At 38.6% G+C, this 26,156-nt stretch overlaps 1 protein-coding gene and 1 pseudogene across 5 annotated transcripts in view; one reads left to right on the forward strand and one right to left on the reverse strand.

The window, feature by feature from the left end:
• The window catches only part of PDZRN4 (PDZ domain containing ring finger 4), a 410,716-nt gene that overhangs the window by 283,813 nt on the left and 100,747 nt on the right, over nucleotides 1-26,156 (forward strand). The gene's annotated exons all lie outside the window — the stretch shown is intronic.
• Nucleotides 20,670-20,767, reverse strand: LOC132538818 (U6 spliceosomal RNA; annotated as a pseudogene).

Here is a 26,156-nt window from a genome sequence, read left to right on the forward strand (position 1 = left end):
GAAAAAATAACCTCCAGAAGCAGTGAATTTTTAGTATAGGCACCGAGCCCCTGCGAAAAAAAAAAAAAAAAAAGAAAAACTATGATTAGATTATTTTTTACCCCTCTACATCTCTCCATTATTAATGTATAGCATACCAGTGAAAAGTGTCCCCTAATATCTCCCCCTCATCTACAGTAATTAATTAGAAGTTATCCAAATCAATTATGTCACAACCTAGTAAAGCTGTTTGCTCTCTTTTGTGCTTTGTCTGCTTTTATGTTACTCTTTTCATTATAGCCTTCCTTCGTCTCCTTCAGTTACTTGCTAATACAAGGCCACAAATGTTGCATCAATGAGATTCCAGCCAAAGAAGTATTTTTCTTCAGAATTGGGGCCAGTAATTAGAAATCTGGCTTTTCTTCTGTAACATTACCTTGTCTAAATAGTCAAAAGATAAAGTTGGGGGGGGAAAGGGTTAAAATGGTTCCACTCCTGGAGGGGGAGGCACGGAGAGGTACTACTGTTAGTAAATGAACTAGATAACTTACTATTTGTCTGAAGTATACAATCAAAGAGTACCTGTTGCCTTGTGACTGACATCTTATTCTAGGTGCCTTTCACACTGCACATGGATAATAACTTTGTGAAACTAAAAATCTTTGTTTAGATTTTTAGCTTTACTATGGGGGTGGGGTGGGGACACAGACCTTTGGCGGCGGGAACGGTGTTAATATATACTCCTGTTAACTTAGGATCTTCTAAATATAAAAAAAAATAATAATAACTTTCTGAATCTCAGCTAGGGTATAAGTGAAAATATGCATAGTGTAATATTGTGTTCTCTCTATTATGTAGACATAGTTTTTGAAAATTGTCTAATTTGAGTTTTTCCTTCGTATTAATATATCTAGTTCCTTCGTCACTACTGTGAATATGATTGCTAATCCTGCTACAGACTGGACAAATTAAAAAAAGAAAATAAATTGGCTGGAAATCTGGGAAATAGCATATGCAAGCTTGCTCCGACTCCTCTCCTCTCCCTCTCTACTTGGAAAGTTGGGAAAATATTCAGAGTTAGATGTTAAAGATTGTAGATTTCCTCCTTTCATAAAACACAGTCATTTGGCACTAGGAGTTTGTAGCTTTATTTGTTATGACTACTTAATGACCCCCCACCCAGCACTGCTCAGCTCTGGTTCATAGTGGTGCTGGAGACTGAACCATGCCTCAGGCATGAAAGTCTTTTTGGATAACCATTATGCTATCTCCTAGTCTGCCTTTTAGGTTCTTAACCTCTGGGTTACTACTAAACTTTGTAAAGGTCAGTTTACCAGAAAAATCCCCAAATTCCTTTTAGATATTTGACTATTCTTGAGAACTGCACCTACAATTTTTACTAAGTGATATACTAAAATAAAATATATTCATTATTAATTGTGATAGTGGTGATGAGAAAGGTAAAAAATCTGGGCTGGGTGCACCTGGTAGAGAGCACATGTTAATAGTGCTCAAGGACCTTTGTTCAAGGCCCAGTCCCCACCTATGAGGGAAAAGCTTCTGAGCCATGAAACAATGTTATAGGTATCTCTCTTTCTCTCTGTCATTCCCTTCTCACTCTCAATTTCTTTCTCTATCCAATAAGTAAATCAAATGTGTTATATGGGAAACTGGGGAGTGGTATGCATGTACAAACTATTGTATTTACTGTTGAGTGTAAAACATTAATTCCCCAAGAAAAAATAAAATAAAAAAATGTTTAAAATATATATACATATATATATGTATAAATTTGATACAGATTCTCTGCAGGAAAAAAACATTATCTTGGGATTGGATACTCTCTTTCTTTAAAAATATTTATTTATTTATTTATAAAAAAGAGAGAGGGAGAGAGAGAAAGCCAGAGCATAATTCTGGCATATTTGATGCTGGGGATTGAGCTCAGGGCCTCATTCCTGAGGGTCTAGAACTTTACCTACCATATCACCCCTTTGGGCCCCTGGATACTCATTTCTACTTGTAGAAGCTCTCCTCCACGTGGTAGTAACCAGGCTCTTTTTATCTTGTGCCTCTATTATGGCATGTGGCTTCTGAGCTCTCTACTGGGAGCCAATAAATGGAGAAAAACAGGGGAAAAAACCCTGTCCCTTTTTTTCTTTTAAGATGATGATGTTGATGATGATGATTTTAATGAGAAAAAGAGAGACCAGAGTACTGCTCAGCTCTGACTTAAGTTGGTGCTGGTGATTAAAGCTGGGACCTCAGAGCCTCAGGCCTAAAATTTGTTTGTATAACCATTATACTGCCTCCCCAGCCCAAAAACCTCACCTCTAAAACATTCTCACAACAAATAATACTGATTGCTTCTAGCCTCCATTCTTACTCTGTGACTTAACCAATCCAGTAGGATATAGTGGCCCTGTAGTTCCTGGCTCAGCAGCACCCCAGCCACTGCCTCACTCTAGGGCAGGATGAATTATGATTAATAATGACCATCTCAACCACAGGGGACAGATAGCTGAGAAGTCATCAGTATGTACAGATAAGAACACACACAATCTCGCTACACCAATGTGCAAATTATCTACTTCTTCTTACTGACCAAGTGAATCATACACTCTGAGTATTATTTGTAGTAAGAGTGATGGCTTGAAATGACACCTTCCCCAATCAGAAAGCTGCAGGTTGAGAACTCTGGTGGCTTTCTCTGTGACAGATTGCACCCATACAGCAGCCTGCATTGAACAACTTACGTGTTCTTAATATATACAAATGACCAAAGAGTAATTTAATTAAAAAAATAAAACCTATGCCACAGTCTCAGTTTTATTGAAGGCTTTCAAATATGTCTACTGGCTTATTTGGTTTTCTAGTTCTTCTAGATGATATCTAGAAGAACTGTGAAACAAGCAGTTTTTAGAATAATGTATTTGAAAATATACTATGGGGAGAGTCGGGCGGTAGTGCAGTGGGTTAAGCGCACATGGCGCAAAGTGCAAGGACCGCGTAAGAATAGCCTGGTTCGAGCCCCTGGCTCCCCACCTGCAGGGGAGTCACTTCACAGGCAGTGAAGCAAGTCTGCAGGTGTCTGTCTTTATCGCCCCCTCTCTGTGTTCCCCTCCTCTCTCCGTTTCTCTCTGTCCTGTCCAACAATGATAGCTACAACAATAAAACAACAAGGGCAACAAAAGGGAATAAATAAATAAATAAATATAAATTTTAAAAAATTTTTAATATCCTATGGTAGCTAAACTGAGCTTTGAAAAAGTATTTGTTCTAGGACAAGGGAGGACATATATACTAGCTTGCTTTTTTAATTGTTGCCTTTTAGGTAGTGATAATTTAATAAATATTTGATTAATTTAAACAGGCCTTTTGGTGACATGATGATTGTGATGACTTGATACAGAAGCTGAGAGAGAACTGTGTGCATTAATGACTGCAGGTTAGAATTTCTCTAGTTCTTATGATCATCATCATAATTTTTATGATCTTTACAGAGTGAATGCTATACACATAAATTACTGATAAAATATGCTAATGTACATCAATTAAACTAAATGTGATACTTTTGTGAAACTTTCTTTGTAGAAGTCAATTTCTGTTAAAGGGTACATTTTACAACTTTAGAACCCTTTAAGCATAATTATATCTCTATTAAACCTCAGTGTGATTGATAGGTGACAAATAATACCATCAATAAGTCAGCTCAGGTAATAAAAGCTACATATTATCTAAGACCTATTATACTGTCACAGTGATTAAAAACACCCAGTTGTGTTTGAAATGCTCATATAGCACAGTGCTATTTGCTGATCAGCCAAAACAAAAGACAAAAAGAAAAATACATTTTCATAGGTGTATACTTTGTCTGAAGTACACCTTGTATTCTCTGGAATATTAAAATGTAATTCATTTCTTTGAAAATATTTTAAAGAGAAGGATTTTAGACTCATCGCCTTCCTTTTTTATTTATTTATTGGAGTAATGATTTACAGTCAACAGTAAAATACAATAGTTTGTACATTCATAACACTTCTCAGTTTTCCACGTTAACAATTCAGTCACCTTCCTTTTTACCATGAGCATATATAGCAGTAATGTTAGCTAACATTGACTGAGTTTTTAGTAAAGACCAGGTATAAGTCTGAGAGCTTAACCATCTTAGTTCACTGACACTCCCAGTAGGCATATGAGATGGTAGTGATATCCTGTCAGTGTTCGCAGTGAAGAAACTGAGGCTCCAAATGGTCAGACACTTATCCCATAGCCAGCATATCACTGACCCAAGGAATTGACCTCAAGGAGTTGAAAACCAGAGAGTCTGCTCAGATCCACACTACAACTAACTGCTGATCTGCTAAGTACAGCAAAAAGATTGACTTCAAGCTATTTTTATGAGATGTTTTGCACTCAAAGAACAGTATTTCTGGACAAATAAAATATGCATACTTTATCATTACATATAAAAGGCAGAAAGGACATTAACTTTTGATTTTCTTAATTTGAATAATACTCTGTCAGAGTTGGAGATAGCTCACTGGGTGGTGGGCATGTGGATCTCTACATGTGCAGCCCAAGTCTGAGTCCCAGCACCTCCTGGGAGGTGCTTTGGCACTGGAGGAAGCTCTGGAGGCATGGCATCACTTGCTTTCCCTCTCTCTCCCTCTCTCTGTTTCTGTCTTTCTTTCTGAGTGAAATTAAGTGATTCTAAGTATGGAAATAATGAGTTTTTTTTTTATATAAACTATCACAATAATGAAAACAGGAGGAAAGAAAAAAGAAACCACATTGTTATTTTAAATAGCCCCGTAATGAGGGACAGGAGCACACCGGAACCTTGGCCAATGATGAGTTGGACACACATATAGTGCATTCACGCCTGTTAATCCACTAACCCAGATCTATATATTTTTAAAAACAATGTTAAATCAATAATTTAAATATGTTAAATATCCTTGTAAGTCAATTAAGATGGTATCATTATTTTTATTTATTTATTTATTTATTTTTTAATTTTTTATTTAAGAAAGGATTAATGAACAAAAACATAAGGTAGGAGGGGTACAACTCCACACAATTCCCACCACCCAATCCCCATAACCCACCCCCTCCCATGATAGCTTTCCCATTCTCTAGCCCTCTGGGAGCATGGACCCAGGGTCGTTGAGGGTTGCAGAAGGTAAAAGGTCTGGCTTCTGTAATTGCTTCCCCGCTGAACATGGGCGTTGACTGGTCGGTCCATACTCCCAGTCTGCCTCTCTCTTTCCCTAGTAAGGTGTGTCTCTGGGGAAGCTGAGCTCCAGGACACATTGGTGGGGTCTTCAATCCAGGGAAGCCTGGCCAGCATCCTGGTGGCATCTGGAACCTGGTGATTGAAAAGAGAGTTAACATATGAAGCCAAACAATTTGTTGAGCAATCATGGATCCCAAGCTTGGAATAGTGGAGAGGAAGTGTTAGGGAGGTACTCACTGCAAACTCTAGTGTACTTCTGCTTTCAGGTATATATTTTGCAGTAGTTTATGGATACGTGTGCACATAAGCTCTCTTTCACAGAAACTGGTGTATATCTAGGTTATGGGACTTTGTTAGACAGTGAACCACCTGAGATGAAATTAGAGTGTACTATAAAAGGAAAGGTCTCACCCGAGTAATGAAGCTGAAGGGTTGTCATTCCACACGTGAAGTCTCTGGATACAGTCTAAGGTGAAGCATGTTGAGGTGGCAATCGTTGCGTTGGTTAGGTTGTGATTGGGGGATGCAGTATTATTTGGTTTGGATTGGGAGATGCATACGGGAACGTGGGCCCTATCCAAGGGTTCCAGGACTGGGGGAACTAGGGGCTCTATAGTGGAGATGTGAGGTTCCTGCTGTCTTAGGGTTCAAAAAGACAATCGATAGTTAATGTTATCATCACATTATTTGTTAATTGGGTTAACTTTGAAAAGTCCCTTTGTTATGGTTTGCTGTACAGTATCCAGTATCTTGTATATAGCTGTGTTATTGAATGCTTCTAATCTACTTGGTCTAGGCTTTTGAGAGAGTCCGCATATCAAATACATAGCCTATATATTAAAAAGATTCAGTTTGTCTTTTGAGAAACTTTGAGACATACAATTGTTTTTCCCCCTCTCATATTAATTAACTAGTGATTTATATGTCTACATTTTGCTAGGAGTGTACATAAACACCATTCCCACCACCAAAGGACTGTGACCCATCCCTCCCGCCCACTCCCACCCCCCACTGGCCCAGGAAGCTGCATGTCTACCCCTCACCACTGGGTTTTTACTTTGGTGCCCTACTTACAATTTGATCAGGTCCTGCTTTTAGTTTCCCTTTCAGATCTTCTAAGTCAGCTTCTGTTGATGAGTGGGATCATCCCATACTCATCTTTATCTTTCTGACTTAGTTCACTTAACATAATTCCTTCTAGCTCTGTCCAAGATGGGTCAGAGAAGGTGGGTTCATTGTTCTTGATAGCTGCATAGTATTCCATTGTGTATATATACCACAGCTTTCTCAGCCACTCATCTGTTGTTGGGCACCTGGGTTGCTTCCAGGTTTTAGCTATTATGAATTGTGCTGCTATGAACATAGGAGTACACACCTCTTTTTGGTTGGGTGTTATGGAATCCTTGGGGTATAACCCCAGGAGAGGAATTACTGGATCATATGGAAGGTCCATGTCTAGCCTTGTGAGAGTTTTCCAGACTGCTCTCCACAGAGGCTGGACCAATTTACATTCCCACCAGCAATGCAAAAGGGTTCCTCTGTCCCCACAGCCTCTCCAGCATTTGCTGCTGCTGTCTTTTTTGATGTATGCCATTCTTACAGGAGTGAGGTGGTATCTCACTGTTGTCTTAATTTGCATTTCTCTGACAACCAGTGGCCTGGAACAGTTTTTCATATGTTTGTTAGCCTTTTGGATCTCCTCTGAGGTGAATGTTTTGTTCATATCCTCTGCCCATTTTTGGATGGGGTCATTTGCTTTTTTGGTGCTAAGTTTGCTGAGCTCTTTATATATTTTGGTGATTAGTTTCTTGTCTGATGTCTGGCATGTGAAGATCTTCTCCCATTCTGTGAGGGGTCTCTCTGTTTGTTTAATAGTTTCTTTGGATGTGCAGAAGCTTTTCAATTTGATGTAGTCCCAGATATCCCATGCTCATGGATTGGAAGAATAAATATCATCAAAATGAATATTCTCCCCAGAGCCATATACAAATTTAATGCAATACCCATCAAAGTTCCACCAAGCTTCTTTAAGAGAATAGAACAAACACTACAATCATTTATCTGGAACCTGAAAACACCTAGAATTGCCAAAACCATCTTAAGGAAAAGAAACAGAAATGGAGGCATCACACTCCCAGACCTTAAACTATATTATAAAGCCATCATCATCAAAACAGCATGGTACTGGAACAAAAATAGGCACACAGACCAGTGGAACAGAATTGAAAGCCCAGAAGTAAATCCCAACACCTATGGGCATCTAATCTTTGATAAGGGAGCCCAAAGGATTAAATGGAAAAAGGAGGCTCTCTTCAATAAATGGTGCTGGGAAAACTGGGTTGAAACATGCAGAAGAATGAAATTGAACCACTTTATCTCACCAGAAACAAAAATCAACTCCAAATGGATCAAAGACCTAGATGTCAGACCAGAAACAATCAAATACTTAGAGGAAAACATTGGTAAAACACTTTCCCACATACACCTCAAGGACATCTTTGATGAATCAAACCCAATTGCATGGAAGACTAAGGTATCATTATTTTTAATAAGCATTCTACAAAGGACTAAGAATATATTCAATTGATATGAAATGACATTTTGTAGGTCATAAGTGACCACATATCGACAATTTAATGTAAGTTCAAAATTCATGCAAAGATAATACAAGGATTTATTAAAGAATGTTTCAGGGGGCTGGGTGAGGTTGCCTCTGGTTGAGCTCACAAGGACCCAGGTTCAAACCTCCAGTTCCCAACTGCAGGGGGAAAGCTTCACAAGTGGCGAGGCAGAGCTACAGGTGTGTCCCTTTCTCTCCACCTCTCCCTCCTGTTTCGATTTCTCTTTTTCTTTATCAAATAAATAAATAAAAATGAGTGAAAAAAAGGAATGGGTCAGAACTTAAAATAGAAGAGAGTCAAGAACTCAGTAAGAGTAGAGAGAGTTGACAAAGTAACTGGAGGAACAAGACATGCAGACCTGTAAATTTACATGACACCAGTCAGACCATCTTTCAGAGTAAAATAGGGTTCATAATTATGCTGGGCTCAGAGAACTTTCTCTACACAACCAATAGAAGCACAGGGCAGGGATTAGTTCTGAGATTCACAAAGGGTCCCAGAGCTTCTCTGGCCACTCTGAGTGCATCTGCCTTACTTCAGAAACCTCTGCCTATAGACCCCAAAGCAGGACATATTCTGGGTCCTTCACCTGATTCAGTATTGTATGCCTGCTGACATCTGCAATGAGTTATTTCCCCCCTTAAGACCAGACACTATGAACCTGCCCAGCATCATTAATGGGTCTCTCACTTTTATATTCACTCATGTCATTCCTTGTACCATGCTGGTACCTGGCTAAAACTCAAACCTATTATGTGACCAAGGCACAAATATAATCATATAATCGGCTTTCACACTCACTCAGATGGTTTGTGTTGTAATTGTTAAGAGTCTTTGAAGAATTAGAATATTTAGAGAAAACACTAAAATGAGTAAATCTTGGACTGAGGTTTGAACAACTGAAAGAATCGTAATGGATGGGGCCTGGTGATTGAGCACCTGGTAGAGTACACATGTTACAGTGCATAATGACTCAGGTTCAAGCCTCTGATCCTTAGTCTGCAGGGGGGAAGCTTCACAAGTGATGGAGCAGTGCTGCAGCTCCCTCTCTCTCTCTCTCTCTCTCTCTCTCTCTCTCTCTCTCCTACTCTATTTCCCTCTCCCCTATCAATTTCTCTATTTCTGACAGATAAATAAATACTTTTAAAATAATTTAAATGGATGTAAAGTTAAAGAAGTGCACAGGCTTTGAGAACAGTGGACAGTAAAATAGCAGAGAGGAGCTTAGATCTTCAGAAAGGTTTAAGAAGTGGTTTAACTAGAATAAACACTTAAGGTAGTCAGAGCTAAAGATGTGTCAGAGTCTGCGGTGTCAGGCTGAGGACCTTGTGCTACAGCCAGTTAGAACCACCACATGCTGAGCCTGGCTGTCATGTGCCATGTCCTTGACACACAACTTCTCCCAGTTTAGAGGACTAGACAAGTAAGTTTGCAGTCAGGCAGATAAGTAGCAGAAAACTAGAGGAGTATTAAATTGGTTCTTGACAGCTAAAGTTTTTAAGTTATGGCCATCATTTTATTTTTATTTACTTATTATTTTTATTTACTTATTATTTATTTTTGCCTCCAGGGTTATTGCTGGGGCTTAGTGCCTGCACTACCAGTTCACAGCTCCTGGATGACATTTTTCCCATGTTGTTGTTATTATTATTGTTATTGCTATAGTCATTGTTGCATAGGACAGAGAGAAATAAAGAGAGGAAGGGAAGACAGAGAGGGAGGAGAGAAAGACAGATACCTGTAGACCTGCTTCAAGCTTGTGAAGCGACCCCCTTGCTGGTGGAGAGCCAGGGACTGGAACCGGGATCCTTAAGCCCGTCCTTGTGCTTTGCGCCATGTGTGGTTAACCCTCTGTGCTACTTACTGCCCAGTTCCCATGGCCATCATTTTTAAAGCATCCTTTATATGATAGATTCACAATTAAGTGATTAATAAAAATTAACGTGTATAACCTACACAGTAACCCAATAAAACGTTACTGTTATCTTCTGTGAGAGCTCAATGAGGGCTTTACCCAGAGGTTACCTAACTTTCGCAAAACCTCATTGTTTATAAATGGTGGGGCCAGAATTCAAATGCAAGAAGCCTTGCTTCAGGATCTATGTTCTTATGCATTCTGCTTCTAGCTTTTAAACTAGGGACAGAAAAACACTAAGCGTTTGGAGCAGGGTAATTACTAACTCAAGTGACATGTAGGTTTTATTAAATACTTAAATTGTCAGGGCAGGTGGAAGATCATATCAGTAATTTCAATCTGAAATGGTTGAAACATACATATAAGAAAACACTACACATATAACAAATGAAAAATTAGGTTGGGCAAGTATTAGGACAGAAAAAGGGAACAATGTATATATTATGAAGAAAGAATGAGCAGATGTAAGAACTAATTAGATATTAATGGTAAGTATTAAGTGCGAAGGAGTAGAATATGATTGTGAGGTTGTATACCTGGCTTCACGAGATATTGGAGACATATTTTTGTGCCCAGGCTGGAAAATGCAAGTGGAAATACCCAGTAAACCACTGACATAAAAATGTAAATTTCCTTTTTTACGTTACATGTTTTATATTCAGTGGTATGTTCATATATTTGTACCACTTACATGTGATTTCTAGGCCATCATTCTTTTGAATCATCAATGTCCAGCACTGGATATGACAGCATAGTAGATGATTAATAAACTTAATTAAATGAATAAGAGTTATCCAAATAATAAAGATCACTGAGGTCTTGAGTCACTTTTAAAAAATTGCTGCAAAATGAGAACCACATGTCACCCTTTCCTTTTCCTTATGTAGATCATGGTCTCAGTTCTATCTCTTCAAAAAAAAATTCAATGAAATCTCTTTTTTTACCTTTTCTAATAAAACCTAAATCTTGCAAGCTGTGATAATGGAAAGTAAAATAAATCACCTGATGGTTAACAGAATATTACTTTAGAATTCTCTTAATGGTTTAGTTGTTGGAATCAATACATACCCATTACTTCCATGTCTTTAATTATGTTTATCTAGAGAACTTGATTGCTAGGCTATGAGTGGTGTGGAGATGCACATTATTTGTACTTCTAAATGGCATTGTAGGAGCTTTCTCTCATAAAGATACTCATGTACTGAAAGTGGCTTTTAATTCTTGATTATAAACAGCAGTGCATTTTTGATCCTACAGTTGCCTGAATCAAAACTACCCAAAAGGCAGACTTATGGTCATGACATTAAGGGTTTAATTTTCACTTATTTGATGCATAATATGAAATATGGTTATGTTTGAGATGTAGTAGTAACGTGGAATTCCTCTATGGTGCTTTTCTACTTGTTCCCTTTGCTCTCTTCTCCCTCAAACTTTTGATCTCCAGAAGTAAACATGGGCTGTACCCTTTATGTGATACTTTCTACTTGATATTTTAAGCTCTACTTTAATGTATATTTTCACCTCCTTGAGTCTGTATCATAAGCTCCTACTGGATCTGCCCTCAGCATACATATCCCCCAACACACACACACACACACACACACACACACACACACACACACACACACACACACACACACACACCCCACACCTGCCTACAAACACAGAGCATTCTAAATGTCATAAACGGTCAACAGCCTTTCCCAAACCACCCTGCAAATCTTCTTTTATTATGCTCCACAAGCTGATTATTTTGAATATGATAACATTATATGTGGCCCAGGAGGTGTGCAGAAAGTAGAGTAATGGACTGGCATGCATGAGATCTCAGGAGTTCAATCCCTGGCATTGCATATGCCAGAGTGTAATCAAGCAAGAAGATCCTTGCCTGCTGCACAGTGAATGGACATTTACAGAGCCAACCTCTGCAGCTGAATAGCAGGGCCCTGGGCTGCATATCCTGGCTCACTAACAAAGAAACATCTTGTTTGTCATCATGTGACTTGGCAAACCTACAGATCACTTGGCTGGGCCCAGAGACCTTTAAAATGGGGGTAGAAGGTGAGAAAAGAGAAATTGGGATTGGAAAGCAGTATAGCTTTCTCCCCTCTGCATGAGAATATTCTTTAAAATGATTTATCTTATTTTAATGAGAGGGGAATACAGAGAAAAAGATATGCAGAGAGAGAGAGACTGAGACCAGAGCACTACTCAGCTCTGGTTTATATGTGGTGCTGGGGACAGAATTTAGGACCATGATGTCTCAGGTATGAAAGTCTTTTGCATCATCACTATTCAGCCTCCCTTGCCCTGTAACCATTTTAAACAAACTAGCTTCCTTCCACAAATGGGATTTTGAACTTTTATTAATGGTGAGCAAACAAACCAGTTTCTCCTATTTAGTTGCTTCATTAAGAGTAATGCTCTGATCCTCTCTCTCTCTCTCTCTCTCTCTCTCTCTCATAAATAAATATTAAGGAACATTATAAGAAGTTAAGAACAAAATATTCAAATGAAAAATGCCAGCAAAAATATAACTTTAAAGCAAAGTTGAGACATGGAGAAATAGCTCACTGAGCAAGGTGCCTGATTTCCCATGTGCATAATCTAGATTGAAGCTCTAGCATGACACGGGGGGTGGGGGGTGCTTCAGAGGTCTTCGGGGGGGGGGGGGATGCTCAGCTGCTGTGTCTCTACCTCCCGCCCACCCTGACCCATCTGTCTCCTCTCTACCGGAATGAAAAAGTTGGCCTGTAACAATGAAATCAGAGTGCCACAAAAGGGGCTTTTCAATTGTTGCTGTAATCGTTTCTCTGATATTTTTCCTACTTACTATATTAATTTAAAATTTCTTTGCAAAATAGTGTTCTTTGCAAAATTGACTGAAACTTTTCACTTTCACAGTATGTATGCATTACTGAAAAATCACCCTTACAAATGGGGTTCAAATCACCATTAGAAATTTAAAACAAGGGTCCAGAGAGATAGCACAATGGCTAATACAAAAGACTTTCATGACTAAGACATAAAAGAGAGAGAGAAAGAGAAGAAGAAGAAGAAAGAGAGAAAGGATAAAAAAGAGAAATATAGAAACAAAGAAGGAAAGAAACAAAGGAAGAAAAGGAAGGAAGGAGAGAAGGAAAGGGAAATAAGAAAACCAGAGGAAGGAAAGAAACTAGGAGGTTATTTTTCAGAGAGAAAACTGCCATCCACTATAAAACCTGAAGTAGGGAACCCCTCAAATCTGACCCAGATGTTCTTTGTACTTGACCACTGCTTCACCCATTTGGTCTTCTGACGTTTTCTTTCACCTGGTGGACAGAACTAAATTTCAAATCACTCCTCTCCCCAAAACTCATGGATCCCTGGTCTTCTTTCAGGGCTGTGTCTGTTTTATTTTTAAAAGTTCCTCTCATCCAGGTGTTTCACTCTTGCAGAAAGCTGACACCTTGTTGACAGCTGTGATGATGCAGGAAAATTGACAGGCCAGAGCACCTAATGTCCTCCCCACTACCTGGTAATGACCGTGGTGTCCATGCCTGCCTGGCAGCCTGGCTTGCCAATTAAGCATCTGTGGAATGTGGAAGCAGAGCTTTTAATTGGGAAGCCTAGGACACAGAGCAGGTTGCAATTTCTGCCAAGACAAGTAACAAGCAGGCCAAGCTTCCTTTCTTCAGCCTCACTCTTGGATTGTGTCTTGTGGTGCTGCCTGCCACCACCACCCCCAATACACATACATTGCAAAACAAGGAGGTGATTTGGTGAACGTTTGAATATAAAAAAGTCGTTTTCCAGGAGGAACTCTTTCCTCCATAAATAACCTCCCACTGAACCAGGCACAATGACAAAATTAGCTCTAATTGCACCTTATCCTCACCCTTCCCCCCCACACCACCCATTAAGATATATTGTCCGGGACGCATGCAGGAGATCTGTTTGCAGCTATCTTTTACATAGAACTGATTGTTTAATTGCAGATTAAAGATTAATGCTAGTATAATGATTCCAGGAGGACACTTCAGACAAAAGCATCCTGCATCCGTCTGCCTGCCTCCATTTTTCAATTTGACCATAAATTTGGCTGGGAATTAAATAGTAAGTAGCCGTGATTGCAACTCTGGTCTCTGAAGGCACTCACGGGAATGAAAATAAATGAACAGGCTCTCACACAAAGCATGTTTCATTATGGTCATTAGTGGGCAGATTCTCAGCCGTATTGAAGGTGAAATTGTCTAGAAGAGCTTTTGGCACATGTCTGCTAAGAATAGCTGAAAGGTGTGGTGAAGAGTCTGGAAATGAGTGGCTTTGGTTTGAAAGAGTTGTGGCATACTATGAATTTTAACTCCTTTTGTTTACTGCTACTACCTGAAAGGTAGTAGACATCAACAGCAGGCGACTTTCATGGAGCCATGCAAATGTAAGCTCATTGAGTATATGCACAGAATTGGCACAGTGTAGGGTGTGAATAAGAAATGATGATGATTTCTAAATATAGACGATCTGCATAAAACAGCCAGATACAAATATTACCAATAAACAAGACATCTTGAAAAGCCCACAGGAGCCTTTGCCATCTATGTAGAAATGATTTTCAATTCTTGTCTTTGAATTTCTCCTGCTTTTTTCAAGAGACTACTGCTGGTAGTATACCACTCAATAGTACATGTCATCCCATAGGTACTTTAAATGACATTATACTCCTTAATATATTAATTTGGGGGGTCTGGTGGTAACACAGCCTGTAGAGTGCACATATACACATTACCATGAGCAGTAACCCAGGTTCAGTCTCACCTCCCCACCTGCAATGGGAAGCTTCATAAGCAATGAAGCTGAAGGTGTTGCTCCTTTTCTGTATCTCTGTCTCTGACATTCTTCATCAAAACATAAAATGAGAGAGGGAGAGGGAGAGGGAGAGAGAGAGGACAGCTGGTGGTAGATCTGGTTGAATACACACATTACAGTGCACAGGGATCCGTGTTCAAGTCCCCAGCCCCCACATGTAGGAGGGAAGCTTCATAAGTGGTGGAGCAATGCTGCAGATGTTTCACTGTCTCCCTCTCTATCTCCCCCATTCCTCTAAATTTATCTGTCTGTATTCAGTAAATAAATATATAAAACAGAAAAAAATGACCACTAGGAATAGTGAAATTATGCAAGTCCCAGGGCCCATTAATAACACTGGTGATGACCCTGGTGGCAAAAAAAAAAAAAAAAAAAATCTAAATACCCTTACACATATACTAGTTTACTTGAATTATGCTGTTATTTGGAAGCTGATATTTACTCTTTATAAAAATAAAAGACCAGAGACTATGTTTAGTATTTTAATACATGTAAGAATTGATGAGCTTTACAAAATATTCAATTTTTCTAAAGGCTGTAAAAGAGGAAAGAGAATGACAGCAGTTGGGACAATTGGAAAACAAATGTCAAGATGGTAGACTTTTTATCCAGCCATTTCAATAATCATATTGACTCCTTGTAGTGATTTGCATTTCCATGATAATTAGGTGAGGTTGAGCATCTGTCATATGTGCCTGTTGGCATCCATACATCTTTGGTGGAGTGTCTGTCCAACTCTTATTCCCACTGTTTTTTCCAGTGGAGTCCTTTGGGTTGTTGTTTTTCATTTTTTGCTGCCAAGACCAATTGTTGTTGGATAGGACAGAGAAGAATAGAGAGAGGAGGGTAAGACAGAGAGGAGGAGAGAAAAACACCTGCAGACCTGCTTCACCGCTTGCAAAGTAACCTCCTGCAGGTGGGGAGCTGAAAGCTCCAACTGGATTCTTATGCTGGCCCTTGTGCTTTGTGCCATGTGCTCTTAACCTGCTGCACTACCACCCAGCCCCAAATTTTCATTGTTTTAACAAGGCCATTTTAACCTGATAATATAAGAAAACAAGAGGGACACACACACACACACACACACACACACACACACACACACACACACACTCACACACATCCAGATCAATATCCTTGATCAACATATGCACAATGATACTCAGTAAAATCTCAGCAAACTGAATTTAGTCATACATTAAAAGTATTCTATATCACAATCAAATGGGATTTATTCCAGGAATCAACGATGGTTAAATATATGCAGTCAACTAATGTAATATATACCCTGTCAACAAAAAGAAAAGGCAGAAATTGGATGCTGACATCAATATATGCAGAGAAAATGCTGGCAAAATTCAACATCCATTTATAACAAAAGCCTTCAATAAAATGAGGACAGAAAGAACATATTCTGCACTGTAATGGTCATATATGATTAAAACCATGGCTAGCATCATACTCACTGTTAGAAAACCAGAAAATTTCCCCAACTTTCAGGAATATAATGTGAATATCCACTTTTATTATGAGTATTCAACACAGTTTTGTACATTCTAGACATAACAGGTAAAAGAAAGGGACTCCAAATTGAAAACAGAATAAAGCTGATGAGAAAAAATATATAGGTAGCCCAAAGATTCCACTAAAAAGTTCTTATAAGCAATAAGTAAATTGTCAGGCTACAACAATAATACAAAATTTTGAATACATAAGTATGAAGTAGAAGAGAAAAAAGTCAAGGAAACAAACACATTTCCAGTTTTACCAAAAAGAATTAGGCCCCTAGGAATATATTTATCAAAGGAGGTAAACAATTTCTACAGTGAAAACTGTAAATCACTGCCAAAAGAAATAAAGGATATATACTGAGACACAAACACAGAATGGAAAAACATCCCAGGCTCACGGAGTATAAGAATTAACACTATAAGAAGACTATCTTCCCAAAGCATTTACAGACTCAATGCCTACCCTATCAAAAATCCAAAGGGCATTCTTTAAGGAAATAGAACAAATGTTACTGAAATTTATACAGAACTACAAAAGTGCTGGCTAGCCAAAGCAATTCAGAGATATGAATAAATACAGAGGCAACTTCCTCTACATTACCAGTAAGAGAAATAGTGTGGTACCGGAATAAGAATAAACACAGAAATCAATGGAAAAGAACAGAGAGTCCAGATAGAAGACTTCATACATATGGACAATTAGACTTTAAGAGATTCCAATAAAAGAAAATGAAGAACAAAAATTTTCTTTAGTTAATTGGGTTGGAAAAACTGGAGGGTCACATACAAAAGACTAAAACTGAACCATTATCTACAGTTAAGTCAAAATGAATTAAATACTTGGATACTTGAACATCACACTATGAAATTCCCTAAAGAAAATGAGGAGGCTTCAGAGATGTATTTAGAAGGTGGGGGCTAGGTAGCATAAAGGTTATGCAGAGAGACTGTTATACCTGAGGTTCTAAAGACACAGGTTCAATCCCCAGCACTACCATAAGCCAGAGCTGATCAGTTCTTCTTCTAGCATTTGCCAGCTGATCAGTGCTCTGGTAAAACAAACAAAAATAGATGAATATACTGGAGATGTATTTGGAGACTACTCCAACAGCAAGATATGAGCATAAATAAATGGAAAGGAAGCACAGCAAAATAAACTATTAGAACCAGTGGAATGAAAAGATGTCCAACTGAATGAGAAAAAAAATTTGCACACCATACATGTGACAAAGGACTCATTTTCAAGTTGTATAAAGAACAAAGCAGGGAACCAGATTACAGCTATGACAACTACAACAAGAGCAACAATAACGGCAACAAATTGGGGGAAAAAATGTCATCCAGGAGCAGTGGATTCATACTTCAGACAACTAGTCCCAGTGATAATCCTGGAGGCAAAAAAAAAGCATTCCAAAAAAAAAAAAGTCTTCAATTTTTAGAAGAACTTGAAATTCAGGTATAACCCACTCTTAAAACCATCTGGTTCTGGCTTTTTGGTTTTTGTGATGTCTTTGATTACCATTTCAGTTTCCTTGCTTGTAATTGTTCTGTTCAGGTTTTCTGTTTCCTCCAGACTCTTCCTTGAGTGGCTGGATGATTCTAAACATGTGTTCATTTCTTCTCAGTTATTTCCATTTAGTGACTCATGTTGTTCATAGTAGTCCCTTATGAGTCTTTGTATTTCTGTGGTAGCTGTTATAATTTCCCCTTTACATTTCTGATTCTGTTTATTAAGGTGCTTATTTTTCTTTACGAATCTAGCTGATAGTTTGTTAAATTTGTTTATTGTTTTTAAAGAAATAGCTTATAGTTTCATTGATTTTCTTAATGTTGTTTGCATTATTTTTTCATCTTTTATTTGTTTTTGCAGAGCAGGGACCTCAAGTGTGTACATCGCCACCACTAGTAGGATGACCCTTCCCCAATTCAGATAAAGAAACAGAAATAGGAGAGACACACTAGAGCTTCCCCAGCACTGTGATACTACTTTTTAGCACCAGGGTTCAAGCCCAGGCCACGTATATGGGAAAGCATATGCTCTGCCTGTTGAATTATATCTCTGAACTTGCTTTTAAGTTCTATTTTTTTCTGTCCTAATTTTTATTAGTTCCCTCCTTCTAATGAATTCAGGTATTGTTTGTCTTTTCCTTGTCTTTGTTCATTTAGATGTTAAATTACGTTATTTATTGAGATATTCCTTGTTTCCTAATGCACACCATATCACTTTGATTTCCTCATTGATTTAATAATTTAATTGTTGAATACCATGTTAAGTCTCCATGTGTTTATTTTTTTCTAGATGTTTTGTGACAGATTTCTAGTTGTATTCCATTGTGATCCAGGTAGATATTTGACATAATTTCAGTCTTTCCAAATGTATTGACATTTGTTTTGTGTCCTAAGCTGTGACTTATCCTCAAGAATGTTCCATGAGCATTAGAGTAGAATGTCTCTTGGAGTTTTGGGGTGAGATTGAGATCCCTACAAATGTGTAAGCTCAAATAATACAATTTCTCATTGAAGGATATTGTTTGTTTATTTTTCTCCCTGTTTTATCTGTTAATGAAAATGGGATGTCTCCTACTGCTGTTATGTTGCAATTGAGGTCTCTCTTCAACTCTCTTTAACAGCTGCTTTATATGTTTTTATGTTCCTATTGATGGGTTTATTCCTTAGTTATTGTATAATGTCCGTCCCTGTCTTGTTATCCTTTTTTGTCTTGGGCTTCCTTTCTCTGATCCTCACAGGGTCTTCTATGCACACCTATCCAAGTTTTGGTGTAGATACTCTGCAGTCTCTTAGGTGGCAACACAGGGTCTCCCTATTTGGCCACCTTAGGTCTTCTTCTGTAAGACTTAAGAAAAAAAAATTGTTTTGTTATAAAATTCATTCAGATACTCAGTGTCATTTTAACATGAAGATTCTCATATAATGTGTCAATGGCATATTAAGGAGATGAAGACACAAACACTAGCAGATAAAATTATGTGATCATATCCTAACCTGGACTGATATATATATAATTCTGGTTGATAAACAAAAGGAAAAGTCGACTTCTCTTGAGAATGGGGTATTACTATCTTTCTCTAAAACTAAAGTAGATATAGCATTTTTTTTCTTTTCATCTTTACAGTCCAATAGATCAGTGAATATATTTATGATAATATTATGATAATATGTCTCCATCCATTTTTCCTTGGTTCCATTAACACTACTAAATTCTTCTACAGCTGAGAGAGTGATTGAGTAACTTCCCCTGTGCATGGGATTATTCTATGAAAAACTTAACCAGCTGCTCTCTATTTTACTGAAGAGCAAGCAAGAAGAAAAATTTAAATTGAAGTACCAAGTCTCTCAGTTATGTAGTATTCATAAGTATTGGCATCACCACCTGCTCAAAGCCTTCCTGTCCAAGAGCTTTTGCTACACACAGAGCAAATCAGTGCCTCCCTGGAGAGATGGGGAAGAAAAAAGCTTGAAGAAAGATATTCCAGAACATTCATGTATACAGGTGTCTGTATAGAAACATAAAAACCTCCATGTCCCTTTACTGAAGATTTCAAAATCCATTTTTGTTATATTAAAGCAAATGAGAATCTGGAAAGTGTAAGAACTAATTAAGCACATATGAAAGGCATATTTTCTGTCCTTAAAGCCATTCATTTGATCCACCTGACTATTTTATTCACTCTGAATAACTTTTTGATTAAATATAAATGAAAACCACTGATCCATAACTTTGTAAAACTAGATCAAATGATGTAGTATATGAAGCAGGATAATTCGTATTTTGTGGTCTTGTAATTTTTTTGCATATTCTATGTTTTGTATCTCATACTCATGATGCATTGGTGTAGAATTTTTCATTCTCAACTAATTGTTGTGGATTAGAAGTTTGAGAGTATCACTCTGGATATGTCAGCAATTCTTTCTCTTAGTTGTTAATAGCTATCTCTTTTACCAACCACCTGTTGATAGCAGCTTGCTTCAGTAGATATGGTGTCCTTCTAGGTAAGACAAGTTAACCAAGTCATGTTCTAGTTTGATCCTGTTCACATGGCATGCACAACTAACACTAGCCTACGTCTAAGTTACAATATGGCTGGAATATTTTAAACTATCAAGTTAAATTGGAGTGGCTATTTGAAAATCTTGGATAAAACTTACTCCTGCCTCATTTGTCTTATATCTCTTTCTTATACTAACATTGCATTTTCCAATCTATTTTACTAAGATTATATATATGTGTGTGTGTGTATATATATATACACACACACACATATATATTGCACTAGGGGTTTAGGAAGTTATGGCTTAAAACAATTTCTGAGAACTTTCCCATGGCGCTGTTTTATAAAACCCGAATGTTCTGCGAGCTCTGCTTAAGCACTGTTACCAGGAGACTACTGATAATAACTCAGTGGATGTTGTAAACAAGTTCACCATTTGTCATTGTCAAGTGCTCAACGGCTACTGCCAGACACAGCAACTTCTTCATTTTGAACTTGATAGTCTAGTTTACTTTTTCAACTTTGTTCTGCCACCACACTCTCACTGCAAAAAATAGGGAACATTTCACAGATTTGTGTGCCATCCTTGCTCAGGGGTCATGCTAATCTCCATCAGTACAGTTTTAGTATGTTTGCTACCAAAGCAAACATTAAGATAAGTTTCAATGAAGTGATGGGATTTGCTGAGATGTTTGCCTTTTCTGAAACTAGTGCTAGATTGAAGATCAGAGCTCTAATATGCAGTCAAAGTGCACCGCTGTTAGTAGGTTTTATTTCATTTCCCAGAAGCTGTCATGTTTTTATCTTTGCATAACATAGTTTTAATGACTATAGTAAATAAAAACAATAAAAAATTGCTATTTAATTATGTCCTAATGTCAGGCTCTTTTTCCCAATAAAAAACTATGTATTTATATTATATATAGATAAATGTTTACTTTAATTCTTCCTTGCAAAATATTCTCTCCTAATAGCCAATGGGGGGAGAGAGAGGGAAGAGAGAAAGAGAGAAAGAGAGAGAGAAGGATGAATAGAAAGAAACACTCTGTCTTACTCATGAAATTTCTTTTTTTTATTATTTTTATTTATAAAAAAGGAAACACTGACAAAAACCAAAAAATAGGTGTACAACTCCACACAGTTCCCACCACCAGAACTCTGTATCCCATCACCTTCCCTGATAGCTTTCCTATTCTTTATCCCTCTGGGAGCATGGACCCAGGGTCATTATGGGGTGCAGAAGGTGGAAGGTCTGGCTTCTGTAATTGCTTCCCCGCTGAACATGGGCATTGGCAGGTCAATCCATACTCTCAGGCCCTCTCTCTCTTTCCCTAGTGGGGTGGGGCTTTGGGGAAGCGGGGCACCAAGACACATTGGTGGGGTCATCTTCCCAGGGAAGTCTAGTTGGCATGTTAGTATCTGGAACCTAGTGGCTGAAAAAAAGAGTTAGCATATAAAATTGGGGTTTGAGCCCCCGGTCCCCTCCTGCAGGGGAAAAGCTTTACTAGTGGTGAAGCAGGGATGCAGGTGTCTCTTTGTCTCTCTCCCTCTCTATCACCCCCTCCCTCTTCATTTCTGGCTGCCTCTATCCAATAAATAAAAACAATAAATAAATAAGTAAAATGTAGTTGGTATAATGTGGGTCATAATATAATAAAATGTTCTTGAATATCTTTTCTGTTCTTTTACATAAAATACCAAGTCTGGCAAATTAGTCTTACTTCATCAAAAGTCTTCTTCTAAGGGGCTGTTAATCCAGCCATCTTTCTTTGGCTTTGCCTTTCTTTTCCATTTGTAAGCATGGTTTTAGATATTTAAACCCTTTCTCAAAGCAAGTTCAAACCCAAGGATGTCGTTAAAATGTCCATGAACATATGTGATACTGAGAGTTTTTAAATTCCCAGAGTTCTCTTTGTTTGCATGACTAACTTGGTGTTTATACATTATACATTATATAGCTATTTATCTTTTTTATGTGCCTGCACTTTCTGTCCGAATAAATTGAAAGCTGGTCTAGATCAGATAGCATATTTTTCACTTAATTGTCTTCCTAGTATCTATTACATTTTCATGCATAGGTTAGCCATTTATTAGGTGTTTGTAGGTGAAAAAGATCAATCTACCAGGTTTATGGGAATGATTTGCTTATACCGTTTACCTATTGAGAACTTTTATTTTGTATCATTTTTTATGTATTTGACTCTATGTAAGCAACAAAACACCTCTACCAAAGATGAATTGAGTATAGGAGTTCAAGTTCACTTTGGTAATATCAAAACGTTTCAGAAGTTTTCCCCAGCCTAGATCACGGGGTCAGATATATCTATGCATAGGGTTCAGCTTCTCTGCCTTTATCTTAGTTTTCTCTTTATTTTCACAATGGCTACCTCACCCAATCATCGCATCTCCACACAACCTTAGGTAGAATCACAAAGAAAGCATTTTTCGTTGCCCTCTGTCTTATTATGATTGAAAAATCATAGTTGGTTCCCCTCAGAAATGGTCTAGATGAGTGTAGGGCTATATGTAGGGCTATAACCGTCAAGAAGCTAGAATGGTATATTGAACTTAGACCATGGGTACTGAATTCTCAAAAAAAAGAAAGGGAATGACTTCTAGGGGGTTACACAACAATAATTATCATGAGGTTACAATCAGAGTCAAATAGCACTCATTAATAATGACTGTGTTAGGATCCACACTACCTGCTTTCATGCATATTGATTAATTCCCATAACAATCTTGTGAAACTGGTATTGTTTTCAGTCTTATACATAATTCTTCTTCTTGTAGCGTTTGCCCATCTTCCATAGCCAGTCAACAGAATCAGGTTGAGCCTGATGTAAAGTTTCGAGACCTCCTTTGAATCTGGAGAGGTGGCAGTCGTTGACTATGTGGGTCATAGTCGGTCTGTAGCCGCAGGGGCAGTTCGGGTCGTCTCTGGCTCCCCAGCGATGGAACATAGCGGCGCACCGGCCATGGCCTGTTCGATAGCGATTGAGGAGGGCCCAATCATAACGTGCTAGGTCAAAGCCGGGTGGACGCTTGCAGGGGTCTGTGATGAGGTGTTTGTTCTTTACCTCAGCTGACTGCCAACTCTGTTTCCAAGAGTCTGGAACAGAGAAGTTCAGTGTAGGCGTAGGGGACCAGATTGGGTGACGAGACGTCAAGCGTTGGACAGGGTGGGCGAAGATATCCGCGTATATTGGCAGGTCCGGTATAGCGTAGACGTGGGAAATGAACTTAGATGATGCCGCATCCCGACGAATATCTGGCGGGGCGATGTTGCTAAGAACTGGCAGCCATGGAACCGGGGTGGAACAGATGGTTCCGGAAATTATCCTCATGGAGGAGTATAATTTGGAATCGACCAAGTGGACATGGGGGCTACGGAACCATACTGGGGGCACAGTATTCTGCAGTGGAATAGCATAATGCCAGAGATGATGATCGCAGTGTGGAAGCACTCGCGCCCCATGAGGAGCTGGCCAGTCTTGCAATGATGTGATTCCTCGCGCCCACCTTTGCTGCAGTTTTTATGAGATGTTTGTGAAATGACAGAGTGCGATTGAGAGTAACACCAAGATAGACTGGCTGGGCTTGATGCCGGATTCTCGTATCGCCAAGCTGCACATTAAGCTCACGCGAGGCCGAGGCATGGTGTAGATGGAAAACAGATGATACCGTTTTTGCAGTGCTAGGGATTAGTCGCCATTTTTTACAGTAATCAGATATCAGAGACATGTCTTTCGTGAGTGTTTCCTCAAGGATGTCGAACTTTGATGCCTGAGTTGCACAGCAGATGTCATCGGTGTAGATGAACTTCCTTGAAGAAGTTTCTGGGAGGTCATTGATGTAAATATTAAATAGCATAGGAGCCAGAACAGAGCCCTGGGGGAGGCCACTTGAGACAAGTCTCCATCTGCTAGACTTGTCACCCAGATGTACCCGGAAACTTCTGTTTTGGAGAAGAAACGATATAGTTTGGCCACCCATGGAGGCAGGCATCTTGAGATCTTGACTAGGAGACCACGGTGCCAGACCATGTCATAGGCTGCTGTGAGATCAACAAAGACAGCACCTGTCTTTAAATTCTTCTGGAATCCATTTTCAATGTAAGTTGAGAGGGCCAGGGCTTGTTCGCAGGTAGATCTTTCTGGGCAGAAACCAGCTTGGGCGGGTGATAGGAATTTCTCTGTAAGAGGAGAAATACGTGACAGAAGCAGCCTCTCAAGGAGTTTGTAACACACGGAGAGGAGAGAAATTGGTCTATAGCTGGCGGCCAGTGTTGGGTCTTTCTTTGGTTTCAAAACCGCTATTATCTTCGCACGATGCCAAACTTTGGGCATAGACTCAGATTCCAAGATGTGGGACAGGAATGAAGCGAGCCACTTCTTATACATAATGAAATCAAGGTTCAGAGAGTCTGGACAGTGATCAAAACAGAGTAAGTGAGAGGAAGAAGAATTAAAGACACAATGCCCAAAAGGCCAGATGTTTTCTGAGGCAACACCACTGAGTCTCAGAGCCAAAAAACTAATCAGACTCAGATAGGGATGTATATTTATGATGTATTAAGGGGAGAAGTAGAGGCAGACAGAAGTGAATTGGTTTTCAATAAACAAAGCTACTTAAAGGTATTAGGGAGTGTGTACACCAGTTCCATGTAAGAAGCTCAAGGATTTTGCAAAATCATACCATTCATTTTTTTTTCTTTTCTTTTCTTTCTTTTTTTTTTTTTTTTTTTTGCCTCCAGGGTTATTGCTGGGGCTCGATGCTCCTGGAGGCCATTTCCCCCCCCCCTTTTTGTTACCCTTATTATTGTTGTTATTGCTGTTGTTGGGTAGGACAGAAATAAACCAAAAGGGAAGGGAAAGACAGAGAGGGGGAGAGAAAGACACCTGCAGACCTGCTTCATCACTTGTGAAGCTACCCCCCTGCAAGGTGGGGAGCCTGGGACTTGTACCAGGATCCTCATGCTGGCCCTTGCACTTTGCGCCAGGTGCACTTAACCCACTGCACTACCACCCCCCCCCCATTCATTGTTTTTAACAGAAGCAGAAAAAAAAATAAGTTGAGACAGTTCATAACATTAAAAAGTATATAGCTACACGCAATATAAGCATTTAAAATAGTGACGAATTTGACTTTTTTAGAAGATGTAATTTTTGTAGTATCTACAGTTTAGTCTTATTTAGGCTGAACTACTCTAAACATTTTATATTTTGTCCTATTTGTCAAAGAGTAAGTAGTTGGTTCCCTCTACAACCAAGGTTCACTATTTATTTACTTAATGTTTTCTTTATTGTATTTCTTTTATCTTTTAAAAATATTTTTATTTACTTATTATTGAATAGAGATAGAAATTGAGAGGAGAAGAGGAGATAGAGATAGACCTGCAGCCCTGCTCATGAAACTTTCCCCTGCAGGTGGAGACCAGGGGCTTGAACCTGTGCCCTTGTACACTGTAATGTGTGTGTGCTTAATCAAGTGCATCACCATCTGGCCCTGTTTTTTCATTTATTTTTAACTCTCCTGTTTTAGGGCTACTTAAAAGTAGCAATTTACTTTCACTAAGACTGCACAAAACTTCAAAGAACAATCTCAGGAAAAGTGAAAAGTAATGTATGCATCTTTTAAGATTTCTTTAGGTTCTTATGATATCAACACTTTTGGAGAACAACTTTGAAATATCTTTTTGTGGGTGGAAAGAGAAAAAGGTGGCTAGCGTGCCCCCTCCCAACATTTAGATAACTTCAGAGCAGTGTAAGGAGTTGAGATACGGCATACTGTGTTATTGTGAAAGCATTAAGAATGTTAAAACTCTTATTATTTGAGCTCACTGTAAGCTTCCTTTAATGGTCCAACCCATACCTTGCAAGAAATCCACTGTATAAGTTCAAATGGTATCAGTATAGTGATGTTATGGTTCTTGTCAGAATCCCTGAATAACTTTCACCTGATAGTCTTTTTGATTCTTCTTAAAGATTCTTGGGAGCTTATTAAAACATATAAGCTTTGCACTCTCTCCCAAAA

Source organism: Erinaceus europaeus, chromosome 5 (assembly GCF_950295315.1).
Source record: "Erinaceus europaeus chromosome 5, mEriEur2.1, whole genome shotgun sequence".
In the NCBI taxonomy this organism is placed as follows: Eukaryota; Metazoa; Chordata; class Mammalia; order Eulipotyphla; family Erinaceidae; genus Erinaceus; species Erinaceus europaeus.